Raw genomic sequence first — 15,716 nt, 5'->3', positions numbered from 1 at the left:
ATCATATGACACTATATATATATATATATATATGTTACTGTTCTCAAAATGATCATGATGCCCTCATGTCCGTATTTTATTTTTATCGACACCTCTATCTCTAAACATGTGGACATATTTTTCGATTTCGGCTTTCGCTTGAGGACAAGCGAGGTCTAAGCTTTGGGGATTTGATACGTCCATTTTGCATCATGCTTTTCTATCGATATTTATTGCATCATGGGCTGTTATTACACATTACGTCACAATACTTATGGCTATTCTCTCTTATTTTACAAGGTTTACATGAAGAGGGAGAATGCTGGCAGCTGGAATTCTGGGCTGGAAAATGAGCAAATATTAGAGACCTATTCTCCACAACTCCAAAAGTCCTGAAACTTCACGGAAGTTATTTACAGAATATAAAAAAATACTGAGCGCAAGAAGTACCAGAGGGGGCCACACACCAGCCACGACGGTGGGGGCGCGCCCTATCCCCCTGGGCGCGCCCCCTGCCTCGTGGGCCCCCCGGTGGCCCTCCGATGCCCATCTTCTGCTATATGGAGTCTTTCGTCAAGGAAAAAAATCATAAGCAAGCTTTCGGGACGAGACTCCACCGCCATGAGGCGGAACCTTGGTGGAACCAATCTAGGGCTCAGGCGGAGCTGTTTTGCCAAGGAAACTTCCCTCTGGGAGGGGGAAATCATCACCATCATCATCACCAACGATCCTCTCATCGGGAGGGGGTCAATCTCCATCAACATCTTCACCAGCACCATCTCATCTCAAACCCTAGTTCATCTCTTGTATCCAATCTTTGTTTCCAAACCTCAGATTGGTACCTGTGGGTTGCTAGTGGTGTTGATTACTCCTCGTAGTTGATGCTAGTTGGTTTACTTGGTGGAAGATCATATGTTCAGATCCATTATGCATATTAATACCCCTCTGATTATGAACATAAATATGCTTTGTGAGTAGTTACGTTTGTTCCTGAGGACATGGGAGAAGTCTTGCTATTAGTAGTCATGTGAATTTGGTATTCGTTTGATATTTTGATGAGATGTATGTTGTCATCCCTCTAGTGGTGTCATGTGAACGTCCACTACATGACACTTCACCATTGTTTGGGCCTAGAGGGAGGCATTGGGAAGTAATAAGTAGATGATGAGTTGCCAGAGTGACAGAATCTTAAACCCTAGTTTATGCGTTGCTTCGTAAGGGGCTGATTTGGATCCATATGTTTCATGATATGGTTAGGTTTACCTTAATACTTCTGTTGTAGTTGCGGATGCTTGCAATAGGGGTTAATCATAAGTAGGATGATTGTCCAAGTAAGGACAGTACCCAACCACCGGTCCACCCACATATCAAATTATCAAAGTACCGAACGCGAATCATATGAACATGATGAAAACTAGCTTGACAATAATTCCCATGTGTCCTCGGGAGCACTTTCCTTCATATAAGACTTTGTCCAGGCTTGTCCTTTGCTACAAAAAGGATTGGGCCATCTTGCTGCACCTTATTTACTTTTATTACTTGCTACTCATTTCAAATTACCTTATCACAAAACTATCTGTTACCGATAATTTCAGTGCTTGCAGAGAATACCTGGCTGAAAACCGCTTATCATTTCCTTCTGCTCCTCGTTGGGTTCGACACTCTTACTTATCGAAAGGACTACGATAGATCCCCTATACTTGTGGGTCATCAATCTCCAACATATCTATAATTTTTGATTGTTCCATGCTATTATATTATCAACCTTGGATGTTTTATATGCATTTATATGCTATTTTATATGATTTTTGGGACTAACCTATTAACCTAGAGCCCAGTGCCAGTTTCTGTTTTTTCCTTGTTTTTGAGTTTTACAGAAAAGGAATACCAAATGGAGTCCAATTGACGTGCCAATTTTTGACGATTTTTTATGGACCAAAAGAAGACCCCAGAGTGAAAGAGTTGGGCCAGAAGAGTCCCGGGCCGTCCACGAGGGTGGGGGGCGCGCCCACCCCCCTGGCGTGTGGGCCTACCTCGTGGACGACTCGGGCACCTTCTTGACGTGAGACCTACGCCAAAAATTCCTCTAAATACAGAAACCTCCAGAAAATAACCTAGATCAGGAGTTCCGCCGCCAGAAGCCTCCGTAGCCACCGAAAACCAATCTAGACCTGTTCCGGCACCTAGCCGGAGGGGGGAATCCCTCTCCGGTGGCCATCTTCATCATCCCGACGCTCTCCATGACGAGGAGGGAGTAGTTCACCCTCGGGGCTGAGGGTATGTACTAGTAGCTATGTGTTTGATCTCTCTCTCTCTCTCGTGTTCTTGACACTACTAGGAAAAACACTACCAGTAGCGTAGGTTTTTTGCATACCAGTAGCACATGAACCCACACTACTGCTACGGCGCTACAGCTAAATTTTAGCAGTAGCGCGTTTTTTACCCCACGCTGTAGCTAAAAAAGTTACTAGTAGTGTGTTCCACCCGCGCTACTGCTATTATGTACACGCGCTACCAATAATGAAATAGTACTAGCGTTGGTAAGCTACAAATGCTACTAGTATCCTATATACTAGTAGCGCCCAGTTTCCTCCCCACGCTACTAGTAACTTATTAGGAATTAAAAAAATAAAATGAAGCAATTCCATTTTGTCACACAATTGTCGTATCTACCATCACACAATTTCTCATTGTAGCTAGCGGCAACTCATGTATAATTCCTATCACATAGTGTTGTGTGCCTAGTCAATGTGCAAAGCCTGCCCGGCCTGATCACGTGGCCTACAGCTGCGACGAAACACATCGAGCAGCCTCGCGAGCCACACCTGATCGACAGCGGCCGCCGCCTTGAGTTGTGACGTCGTCACGTCCCTCGCCCTGACCCTCAGCTCCAGCAGGCCTCGATCGATGTCGTGCTCGTGCCTCACCACCAGCGGACAAAGGAATCCATCGGCAGCCACGACACCATCCAGTCCACGAACCTCTCGACGACCTTCAACGTCGCCACCACAAGCCTGCAGCATTACCAACAGAGATTTAGAAACTTTAGATTCTTCAGAAGAATGACACAGAAAAACAATGCGGTACATGTCGATGCCAATGTGCTACAATTTTTTCCGAGATTCTTATTTAAGCCATAATGCACAACTTAACTACACACTGAAGCAGCACATAGTTACTTCCACGACAAAAGATAACGCAAAAGATTAGAAGCAATTCTGTTGTGTTGGAAGCCCTAAAAAGAAACAGCACCTACGAAGTACATAAGCAGTTAGAGGCATAATTCTTTCGGTAATTTTCTATCTATCCATTTTTCTAAGTAGTCACTTCAATACTTTGATATCTTTCACGTTTTCGAAGATAACAAAGTCCATGAATCTACTATTGGTAGAGCATAGTGACTATACAAACTGAAGCCTGAACATATATACCTGCCAGTTCACAGACTTGACAAATGAATTCTAAAGTTAATGTGCTTTTCCTCTTTCTTGAAGAAATCATTTGGTCTGCTCTTTGTTGGTACTACCTAGAAGAATTAGAACTACAAAAAATGGCATCACTGAACAAGGGTAGATAGACAAGGTCTATCTTTTGTCCTCAAGTGAGAATTTAATTTATTAAAAAAGACTAAAATTAGGTTTCATATATACACATAGTAGGAATTTACAGGAGAGTATAGCAGTAGCACCAAAACCGAAACAGTAAGAATGACGTCAAAACTGGAGATTCGGTAAAAAGAGTGATGTAAAAATGCTTACTGAGGACCAGATACTTACAGCTTTGCATAGCCCTTTAGACCAAACACAAGGGCTTTGTCATAAAACCGTTGCACAAGCTTACGGGCAATAAATCTGTCACATACCTACAAAACTGAAGTTCAATGACAAAATACAATGATTCTAAGTGCTGAATTGGTGTTGCACTAACACAATGATGCTAAGTGTGGAGTTTGGTGTTGCTCTGTGGAAGCAATTGGGTAAAGTTGGTTGTACAGAAGAGAAGCCCTGCCATTCTATTGAAATGATTTTGTTATGAATCAAAAGAGGAGGTTGAGAATTTGTAATACCATAGTTACTATATTATCACATAAACTTCCCACTACCCAAGGAATTAATATCAATACTACATGGCTTATTCTAATCTACAAACTCTATTTCCTAAAAAAGGTACCGTCATGTTTCTAATGCTAGCACCAGTACCCACACTAGGAAAAGGGAGAACTGCAGTGTTTGTCCATTATAAACAACTGAAGAAACAAAGTAATAAACAGGATCCCGGGAACAAACTTGCATATATAGTATTATTTGATAAAGTTTCTATGATTCAGACAAACATTCTAAAAAGTGCATTAAGCAGACCTTTATAAATTCCTCAAAAGAGAACTCCTTGGCCAAATCAGAACGTGTTACTCCTTGTTACCACTGTGCCAGTAGCATTGGATGATGATTCCTGCAGGATATGCATAATAAAGTTATTTGTGTAAGTCTAGACGTGTCATTGTACACAGATGTGCTTTCATTGTACAATACATTGCTCCATCACATTGAGTGCGTAACACAACAAAATGCCACATAGACTGATCTAGCATCTACTGTAAAATAATTTAGTCATGTCCTGTCATGCATTAGAATGGCATTTTTCAACTTCACTTCACAAAATCAAAAGGTGGCTGTTAGCTTTCATGAGATGGCTAAATGGTTGTGATACAAGCCATTGCAGAGTCATTTTGTACACCAAAAAATTGACTGGAAATGACAAACAGGTTTTATATGGAAGGCCATGATATGGTTCAACTCACATCAAACACATACAGAATCTAAAGGAACATTTTTCTGCAATAAAGATTGCACTTCAAAACATCTGTTATGACATTTTTTTGCTATCTAAGAACAACATTTACCTGACGTCCTCCAACGTCTTTCCTGCTTTCATAGTGTAGATCTGGCGTGGACGGAGTAACTTCAAGTCGGAATCAGTTTCGGTTGAAGAGTTCAAGATGAGGCATGTCTCTTCCTTATTTCCAGTAGCTGATCCATAGCTCAAGATAACAGAAACATGAATACAGACAGCGACAATTGAACCGACCGGCGCAGCTTCCATGACTGAAGCCAGCAATTTGTCAAGCCGGTTGAGATCCGTCTTCATCCCTAATTTCCCAAGCTTGTTGGTTGTGTTCTCCAGTGCGGCATGCACAAACACCAGATCGAATTCAGACACATCCTGTACATTCCCCTCTGCAAATCCCAGCAGAGTGAACGCCCGGTCGATTATTCTAGTGTCCTTAGAAATGCTGCCAGAACCTGACTGCGCAGCAAAATCCTCAGTTCCAAAAACGTGGAAGCCAAGATTCGCCGCGAATGAGCTAACATTGGGGCAATTGCTGACGATAGCAGCTCTCCGCCCCATGAACCTGAATGTTCAGCAGCAGAGTCAGCCCTAGCATTTACAATGGATACACTGATAGTAATCAAAGCAAAAGATCACACACACATCAAGCCTCTCGGATAGCTTGGGGACTACTAGCTCCTGCGGATCCACCCGGGAAATTTCCCCATCCTAATGTGAAACAAATACAAGCAGCATCGCATACTCAAACCCTCTCTACAACTACTTCGCCTAGACGCAAACCCGGAGAGTAGGATCGCACCTTGGCAGGGTAGAGGGCATCGTACACGTCGAGCAGCTGCGCTAGCTCGAGAATCAAGTCGCTATTCCTGTCCCCTCCATCCTCTGGGTTGGGAGACAAGACCAGAAGCCTCTCAGTTTAATGGGGGGCAAGCAAAGCAGAGCAACCGTGCAGAGTGCGAGAGGGGGTGGGGGCGGATTGGTACCATTGATCGCGGGGTGCGGACGGAGAGGAAGCCATAGGAGGCGATGGAGGCGAACGAGTCGAGCTGGCCCTTCCCCCCTCCGCCCCCGGTGAGCAGCGCCGTGTGGCCGACGGCGTACAGCACCAGCTCCCGGCTCAGCTTGTCCGCCATTGCTCCATCGCGTCGACACACACTGCTTCCCCTTACCCTTTCCCTTCTCGCTCTGTCGCCTTATTCCGGAGAAGAACCGGGAGGGGATCCCGGTGGCAGAGGAGAGGAGAGGAGGTGGAGGGAATCTGGATTGGGGATGGGTGCGATGTGGGGTTGAACTGGGATAGTTGGTGGGGTGGGTAATGGATCGGGGGTGGTCCAGTGTGGGACTGACGGACTGTGCTAGCGGTAGCGCAGGGTGTCTCACCGGCGCTACGGTTATCCCATTAGCAGTGGCGTAGGTTTACCACCCACGCAATTGTTATGGTTTTTCCATGGGGCACGGTCGAGAATTATTTACGAGTAGCGTGCTCCAAAGAAACCAATGCTGCTGCTAAGCCATACCAGTAGTGTGCTTTGTACCCAGCGCTACTGGTAATTACCAGTAGCGTGGGGACACAAACAAACTCTACTGGTAAATTTCTATGTATAAGCATTTTCCTAGTGGTGTGAGTCGGCACGATCTTGATGTATCGCGAGCTTTGCTATTATATTTGGATCTTATGATGTTTCTCCCCCTCTACTCTCTTGTAATGGATTGAGTTTTCCCTTTGAAGTTATCTTATCGGATTGAGTCTTTAAGGATTTGAGAACACTCGATGTATGTCTTGCATGTACTTATCTATGGTGACAATGGGATTTCACGTGATCCACTTGATGTATGTTTTGGTGATCAACTTGCGAGTTCCGTGACCTCGTGAACTTATGCATGGGGATTGGCACACGTTTTCGTCTTGACTCTCCGGTAGAAACTTTGGGGCACTCTTTGAAGTTCTTTGTGTTGGTTGAATAGATGAATCTGAGATTGTGTGATGCATATCGTATAATCATACCCACAGATCTTTCCCACGGGGGGGGGGGGGGGGGGGAGATGACGCGGAGCATCCTACGGACATCTACTTCACATAGACAAAGGTGAATCATCTCCTTTGAGCGTGTTCACTTGACCTCTTTGAGGATGGTATACTACTTGACACTCCATTCGTGTGCATAAATAGGTATTGTCAGAGCACCATGGACGACGAGGAGGAGTGCGAGCGCAAGTGTACTACTACACCATCCACGAGGGAAGCTTGGAAGCAACGACGGAAGAAGACGGAGATAGCTCTCAAGACCCGGACATCCGGCCACAGCCACGAACATCTGGCCCTTGAAGATGACTACAGCAGCAGCCCAACCAACAAGCTACAGGGCCCGAACATCCGGCCCAAGCCCCGGACATCCGGCCTGAGCCACCCAGACATCTGGCCCGGCCCCAGAAATCCGGCACTCCATTACAAAACCTCGCCGGATCCGGTCTCCCAGGCCTCGTACATTCGTCCCCCATAGCCCGGACATCCAGCATCCCCTCGAAGGCCCGGATATCCGGCCCCCCTCTGTCTATGCATAGTAACGGGCCGAAGCCCATGTATACCTTTCCCACTTACCCCTACATGACTTGGACTATATATAAATATCCCCCTCCTCCTAGTTAGATCTACTCACGACACAACGAATCCATGGATCAAAATCAACAAAACATCATCAAACCAACAAATCACAAAAAAATTGGGGGCTATTTTTGGTGAGGATTTTTGAAATTTGGGACAAAATCAAGCAAAACAAGGCTAGAAAACAAGGGTATGGGCTCCAAATTCGTGATCAACGTGGCTCATGATACCAAGATGATGTAGGGTGGAAACCCTAAGTCTGATCTTTCACGAAATGGAGGGGATCCTACGATGAACACAAAGAACACAAGGGGAAACATGAGGGAAATCACGAGGGGAAACATGAGGGAAATCACGAGGGGAAACAAGAGGAAACACTCGAATCAACACGAATGATCACACATGTGCTAGATCCATGAACACAAAGAGATACACGATCCAAATCCAATAAAGGGGGTTACAAGAGGTAAGTAGTTCATCTCCCTGAGGAGGTCTTCAGTCCGTGAGGGATCTTCCCGCGAGGGGTCTTGAATCCAAGTGTGGATCTTCTCCGTAGAGGTCGTGGTCTCTCGAATGGAGGACAACCACAAGGATGAGCAAAGCTCTATCTCTAAATGAGCTATCACAATGCTAACTCTAACTAGGAGGAGGGGTGGTCTATTTATAATCTAAGCCACAAAGGGGTAAGTGGGAAGAGATACATGGCCTTCGGCCCTTTTACTATGTGGGAACAGGGGGCGGATGTCCGGGCCTTCGAGGGGGTGCCGGATGTCCGGGGCCTGGGAGACCGGCTTCGATGAGGTTCTGTGATGGAGTGCTGGATTTCTGGGGCTGGGCCGGATGTCTGGGGCCTGGGCCGGATGTCCGAGCCCTATAGCTCATCGGCTGGGCTGCTGCTGTAGTCACCTTCAGGGGCCGGATGTATGGGGCTGTGGCCGGATGTCCGGGTCCTGGGAGCTATCTCCGTCTTCTTCCGTCTTCGCTTCCATGCTTCCCTCGTGGATGGTGTAGTTGTACACTTGTGCTCGCACTCCTCCTCATCGTCCATGGTGCTCCGATAATACCTATGTCTGCACACGAACGGAGTGTCAAGTAGTATACCATCCTTGAAGGGGTCAAGTGAACACGCGTAAAGGAGATGATTCACCTTTGTGTCCGTGAAGTAGATGATTCACCTTTGTCTCTGTGGAGTAGATGTCACACGTGTCACTCGCCAAACGGACTCTTGACATGGTGATGTCCGTAGGATGGTCCGCATCATACTGCCTCATCTGCAAAAAAAAACCTACTGCTTGCGTGCAAGTGGAATCATCCATGCTCAATTTTATAACAAAGGACCGACATTGAGTTTATTATATAAATATTTCAGGATAGTAGAAACACCTAGATCACATAAAGCATTGCGTATAGGTGGAATCAGCCATGTTTAAGTTTATTTCACTTATAACAAAAGGATTGACATTGGATTTGTTATATAAAGATTTCGGATCGGATCATTACCAACTCCGAGTTGCAACGGAACAAGAGTAATTGTAGATTATAATTGAAGTCCCTCAAACCATCCATAAATGATCCCTCGAATGGAAGACCAAAAGCATAGCCTGTCCACAATTTACAAGTGTACGGTCTTCACGATCCAGCAGTGCTTCGCCCTCAAGAGCTAATCACTGCCGGAGAATTAGAGGGAGGAGATTAGAACCACATTGGCTTCTAATAATGAGGACTGGCGAGGATTAGAACTAGCTCTAATTGGATCAATAAGAACTAGAACTAGAACAGGAGAACTAGAACTAGAAGAGGCTCTAAAATTTGTCTCTCCAAGGGCCAAAATCCTCAACTATAGCACTCAACTCCCTGGCAACAGCGCCAGAAATAGCTTGATGTCTACCATGCAACTTTTATTCTTGTAGACTCTTGATACGTCTCCAACGTATCTATAATTTTTTATTATTCCATGCTATTATATTATCAACCTTGGATGTATTATATGCATTTATATGCTATTTTATATGATTTTTGGGACTAACCTATTAACCTAGAGCCCAGTGCCAGTTTCTGTTTTTCCTTGTTTGTGAGTTTTACAGAAAAGGAATACCAAACGGAGTCCAATTGACATGCCAATTTTTGATGATTTTTTATGGACCAAAAGAAGACCCCGAAGTAAAAGAGTTGGGCCCGAAGAGTCCCGGGTCATCCACGAGGGTGGGGGCGCGCCCCCCTCCTCCCCCCCCCCCCCCCCTCGAGCACATGGGCCTACCTCGTGGACGACTCGGGCACCTTCTTGACGTGAGACCTACGCCAAAAATTCATATAAATACAGAAACCTCCAGAAAATAACCTAGATCGGGAGTTCCACCGCCAGATGCCTCCGTAGCCACCGAAAACCAATCTAGACCCGTTCCAGCACCCTGCCGGAGGGGGGAATCCCTCTCCGGTGGCCATCTTCATCATCCCAGCACTCTCCATGACAAGGAGGGAGTAGTTCACCCTCGGGGCTGAGGGTATGTACCAGTATCTATGTGTTTGATCTCCCTCTCTCGTGTTCTTGAGGTGGTACGATCTTGATGTATCACGAGCTTTGCTATTATAGTTGGATCTTATGATGTTTCTCCCCCTCTACTCTCTTGTGATGAATTGAGTTTTCCCTTTGAAGTTATCTTATCGGATTGAGTCTTTAAGGATTTGAGAACACTTGATGTATGTCTTGCACGTGCTTATCTGTGGTGACAATGGGATATCATGTGCTCCACTTGATGTATGTTTTGGTGATCAACTCGCGAGTTCCGTGACCTCGTGAACTTATGCATAGGGGTTGGCACACGTTTTCTTCTTGACTCTCCGATAGAAACTTTGGGGCACTCTTTGAAGTACTTTGTGTTGGTTTGAATAGATGAATCTAAGATTGTGTGATGCATGTCGTATAATCATACCCACGGATACTTGAGGTGACAATGGAGTATCTAGGTGACATTATGGTTTTGGTTGATTTGTGTCTTAAGGTGTTATTCTAGTACGAACTCTATGATAGATCGAACGGAAAGAATAGCTTCATGTTATTTTACTACGGACTCTTGAATAGATCGATCGAAAAGGATAACTTTGAGGTGGTTTCGTACCCTACCATAATCTCTTCGTTTGTTCTCCGCTATTAGTGACTTTGGAGTGACTCTTTGTTTCATGTTGAGGGATAGTTATATGATCCAATTATGTTATTATTGTTGAGAGAACTTGCACTAGTGAAAGTATGAACCCTAGGCCTTGTTTCAAAGCATTGCAATACCGTTTGTGCTCACTATTATCATTAGTTACCTTGCTTTTTTATTTTCAGATTACAAAAACCTTTATCTACCCCCATATTGCACTTGTATCACCATCTCCTCGCCGAACTAGTGCACCTATACAATTGCCATTGTATTGGGTGTGTTGGGGACACAAGAGACTCTTTGTTATTTGGTTGCAGGGTTACTTGAGAGAGACCATCTTCATCCTACGCCTCCCACCGATTGATAAACCTTAGGTCATCCACTTGAGGAAATTTGCTACTGTCCTACAAACCTCTGCACTTGGAGGCCCAACAACGTCTATAAGAAGAAGGTTGTGTAGTAGACATCAACTCTGTTGGGCCTCCAAGCGCAGAGTTTCGTAGGAAAACAACAAATTTCCCTGGAGTGATGATCTAAGGTTTATCAATACGTGGTAAACATAGAATGAAGATGGTCTCTCTCAAACAACCCTACAACCAAATACAAGAAATTTCTTGCGTCCCCAACACACCAAATACAATGATAAATTGTATTTGTGCACTAGTCGGTGAAGAGATGGTGATACAAGTGTAGTATGGATAGTAGATGTATGTTTTTGTGATCTAAAATAATAAAAACAACAAAGTATCAATTAACAATAGTGAGTAAAAACGGTGTCTCAATTCTTAGAAACAAGGCTAACATAACTTTCACTAGTGCAATCCCTCAATAGTGCTAACATAACTAAATCATATAATAATCCATCAACATGCAACAAAGAATCACTCCAAAGTTCTTATCAATAGTGGAGAACATAAGATGAAATTGTTGTAAGTAGCAAACCACCTCCAAGTTTTCCTATCCGATCAATCTATTCAGCCATCTTTATAAGTGTTACAAACAGCCCTAGAGTTTGTGCTAAAATAACACCACATGATACGCATCAATCAACTCTAATGTCACATATATACTCCAATGCCATCACAAGTATCAGTGAGTTAATTATTTGATATGCATCAAACAACTTCAGATTCATAATATTCAATCCACCACAAAGAACTTCAAAGATTACCCCAAAGTTTCTATCGGAGAAACTATGATGAAAACGTGTATCAACCTATGTGCCTAGATTACCCCAATGTCACCTTGGGAACCCGCAAGTTGATTACCAAAACATATATCAAGCGACTCAATAGAATACCCCCATTGTCACCATGGGTATCCACATGCAAGACATATATCAAGTGATCTCAAATCCAAAATATTCAATCCAATAATAACAAAACCTCAAAGGGCAAGACTCAATTCATCACAACAAAGATAGAGAGGGAAGAACACCATATGATTCATATATATTAATAAAGCTCATGATACATCAAGATAGTGTCCTATCAAGATCACGAGAGAGAGAGAGATCAAACACATAGCTACTGGTACATACCATCAGCCCCGAGGGTGAACTAGTCTCGCCTCATCATGGAAGTAACGGGGATGATAAAGATGGCCTCTGGTGATGACTTCCCCCCTCCGGTAGGGTGTCAAAATGGAGCTTTGGATGAGGTCGCTCCAAATAGAGGCTTGCGGCGGCGGAAAAACTCATCTAGATAGGTTAACTTTTGGAGGTTTTGTATATATAAGAATTTTCAGCATTGGAATCAAGCGAAGAGGTGCCACAAGGGGGCCACAAGGCATTAGGGTGCGCCTTCCTCCCCCCCCCCCCAGGGCGCGCCCTGTTGCCTTGTCGCCTCCTCGCTTCTTGCCCGGTCTCCTCTAGAAGCTTGTAGGGTCTATTTTGTCTAGAAAAAATCGTCAAAAAGTTTTGTCACGTTTGGACTTCATTTGGTATGGATTTTCTAGAAAACCAAAAAATGCAGAAAATAGCAAGTATCACTGGGCACGGGATCAACTTCTTAAGAATGTTAGATATGTTAGTCTATGAAAATCATATAAAGTGCACCAAAACTATATAAAACTATTGTAAATATGGCATGGATACTTCATAAATTATAGATATGTTGAAGACGTATCAGCATCCCCAAACTCAATTCCTACTCATCCTCGAGTAGGTAAATGATAAAAGAAATAACTTATGAATTTTGAATGCTAGCATAGTGCATAAGTTTGATCAATGATAATTTCAATTACCTTTCCTAGCATCATAAACAACAACTTTTTCTCATAAAACTCATCATGATAAATTAGCAATCAATTCACACGTTACAGTTCAAATAATGCATTCTCTTGAAACTTAACAACCTATGTTCTTAGTCACCAAACAAGTTCAATGCATCTTACTTTCATAAAAGTCTAAGTAAGAGCTCCACATACTCAATTATCACATATTCTTCTATGGTTGCTAGTACTCAAAGCATATTTTTAGAACAAATAGCATCCATCGAACATAGAGGAAGATAGGGGCTTAACGTTTTGCCTCACAACTTACTTATCATAGAGATAATTGTCACCAATAATAATTCATGATCAAATATACTTGACTGGATATATGTGCTTGGATCTTTCCCCGCCGCATGATGCTTGCCAAGTGGAGCCTAATTGAGATTGGAATAAGAACTTGACTCAACAAAAATAAAATTAACAAAAAAGTAAAAGATATGCCCTTCGCAGATGGAAGCATGGATTTGCTTTTGTGCCAGAGCTCACTACTAAAAACAGAGATGAATACATTTTGAGCGGTGTGCTTTTCCTGTCAATGTCATGACAAAATATTTTCAATATCTTCCATGCTAAACGCATTATTGTCGGTTCCCATGCAAAAAGGAAAAGATTTACTCCCCCACAACCATACAGTCACAAGCCATGGTAGTCGAATCCACGGGTGCCCTCCAAACAATCAACTTTCCAGGGGAAGTTTGTTGTATTATATTTTTCTTTGTTTTTGTTTAACGGGACTGGGCATCCAAAATACCAACCTCTCTTGTGCAAGACGAGTGAATAAACTCCCGTCGTGAGAATAACCCACTTAGCTTGGAAGATATGGACCGCCCCGTCGCTCCATGAGCGGTACAGGCACACAAAACATATGTTTATTTGAGGGTTTTAGAGATGGCACATGGAAATTTACATGGAACGACAGGGTAATATCATATATAGGTAGGTATGATGAATACTCATGGAAGAAGCTTGGCTCAAGGATTTTGGATGCACAAGCAGTGTTCCCCCTTAGTACAGAAATTTTTGGCTAGCAAAGATTATAAACAACCACTACATGTTGGAGGATCCATAACAATATATATTTTATGCAAATATACCCAACCATAACTCATTACGTTGTATTCCTTGTCCAACTTTAACTAATTTGATCAGCGTCGAAAATAACTAGTGGGTATTCACAAAAAGATGTCCAAGATAATATATTTGTATGTGAAAGTCCTCTTCCTTATACTAATCATTCATAAATTGCTTCTATAACTAATATTGTGATTTTCAAAGTTCAATAGATTTTACTTACTAAACCCAATGTGAAAATATTACTAATCATATGGAACATAGATAATTCCAGATTTATGATATTCAATCCATTCAACAATTTACTCTTAGGATGTAAGTGAAGCAGAAATGTGAATGACAAACTACTCCAAAAGATATAAGTGAAGATCAATGAGTAGTCAAACAATTAAGTAGCTATGTGAGATCTCTCTCCAATTCAATATTTAAGAACCAAGTATTTTATTCAAACAACAAACAAAACGAAAATACGCACCAAGCAAAACACATATCATGTGACAAATAAAAATATAGGTGAGTTACCGATAATGCTGAAGACGAAAGAGGGGTTGCCATCTGGCGCATCCCTAAGCTTGGACACTTGATTCTTCCTTGAATATTACCTTGGGGTGCCTTGGGCATCCCCAAGATTAGGGTTTTTCCACTCCTTATTCTCCCCATATCAATATCTCAACCAAAACTTGAAAACTTCAAGGCTCCACACCCCTGGTCCAGACGCACCAAGATCCCTCTTAAAAGGAATAGGATCATATCATGGAGGATAAGGGATCACGATCGGTGGGGAAGGAAAGGATGGGATTTCCTCCCCCACCCTTGGCCTCCAGCCCTAGGGGCTTGGGGACCAAGCCTCTCAGCTCCCCAGCCTATATAAAGGGGGAGCAGGGGCAGCAGGCCATCCATCCCTTGGCGCCTCCCCTCCCTGTTACTCCACCCACCTCTCCGCGGTCTCTTGGCGAAGCCCTACCGAAGCTCCACCATGAACTCCACCGCCACATCATTGTGCTGGCCTAGATCCCACTTCTCCGTCTTTCTTGTTGGATCAAGAAGGAGGAGACGTCACCGAGTTTGTACGTGTGCATATCTCGGAGGTGACATTCGTGCGGTGCTTGATTGGATTGGATCATGAAGAAAGTACAACTACATTAACCACGTTCGTTGAACGTTTCCGCTTTCGGTCTACAAGGGTATGTGAACAAACTCCCACTCGTTGCTAGCATCTAGTAGATTGATCTTGGGTGAATCCATAGGAAATAAATATTTGTTTTCCATGCAACAATCCCGAATAGTCTGTGAGGATTTGGATGCATGACATGAGACAAGAGGATGGCCCTCGCTCAGAGAGGGGGGAGAGGAGAGAGCAATATTGGCTCGGCGAGTGATATCATGTGGGCACAACAAGCGGATGGTGGTGGGTGAGAGATGGACATCCGGGTTTGGTTTATACATAGAGTTCGTCGGTCAAAGTTGATGGAAGATCAAATATTCTTCTTATCATGTGGTGCATTACATATCTCTTATTACGTAACTATCCACCCGAGACATATCGACCAAACAAGATGACAAGAGATCGAACATTCTTCTTATATTGTGGTGCAGTATGTATCTCCTTTTATGAAACTACCCCCCGCTAGATGTCTCGACAAAACAAGATGACGGGAGATCGAATGTTCTTATTATGTGTGGGTGCATTACGTATCTCCTTTTACGAAACTATCCACCCCAAACGCCTCGACAAAACAAGATGACGAGAGATCGAATATTCTTCTTATGTTGTGGGTGCATTACATATCTCTTATTAC

General features: G+C 43.5%; 1 pseudogene; it reads right to left on the bottom strand.

Moving 5' to 3' along the window:
• Positions 1-2,720: 2,720 nt before the first annotated feature.
• LOC123101841 (uncharacterized) lies at positions 2,721-5,960 on the bottom strand (annotated as a pseudogene).
• Positions 5,961-15,716: the final 9,756 nt, after the last annotated feature.

This window comes from Triticum aestivum, chromosome 5A (assembly GCF_018294505.1).
Source record: "Triticum aestivum cultivar Chinese Spring chromosome 5A, IWGSC CS RefSeq v2.1, whole genome shotgun sequence".
NCBI lineage: Eukaryota > Viridiplantae > Streptophyta > Magnoliopsida > Poales > Poaceae > Triticum > Triticum aestivum.
This window is presented reverse-complemented; position numbering and strand designations above follow the sequence as displayed.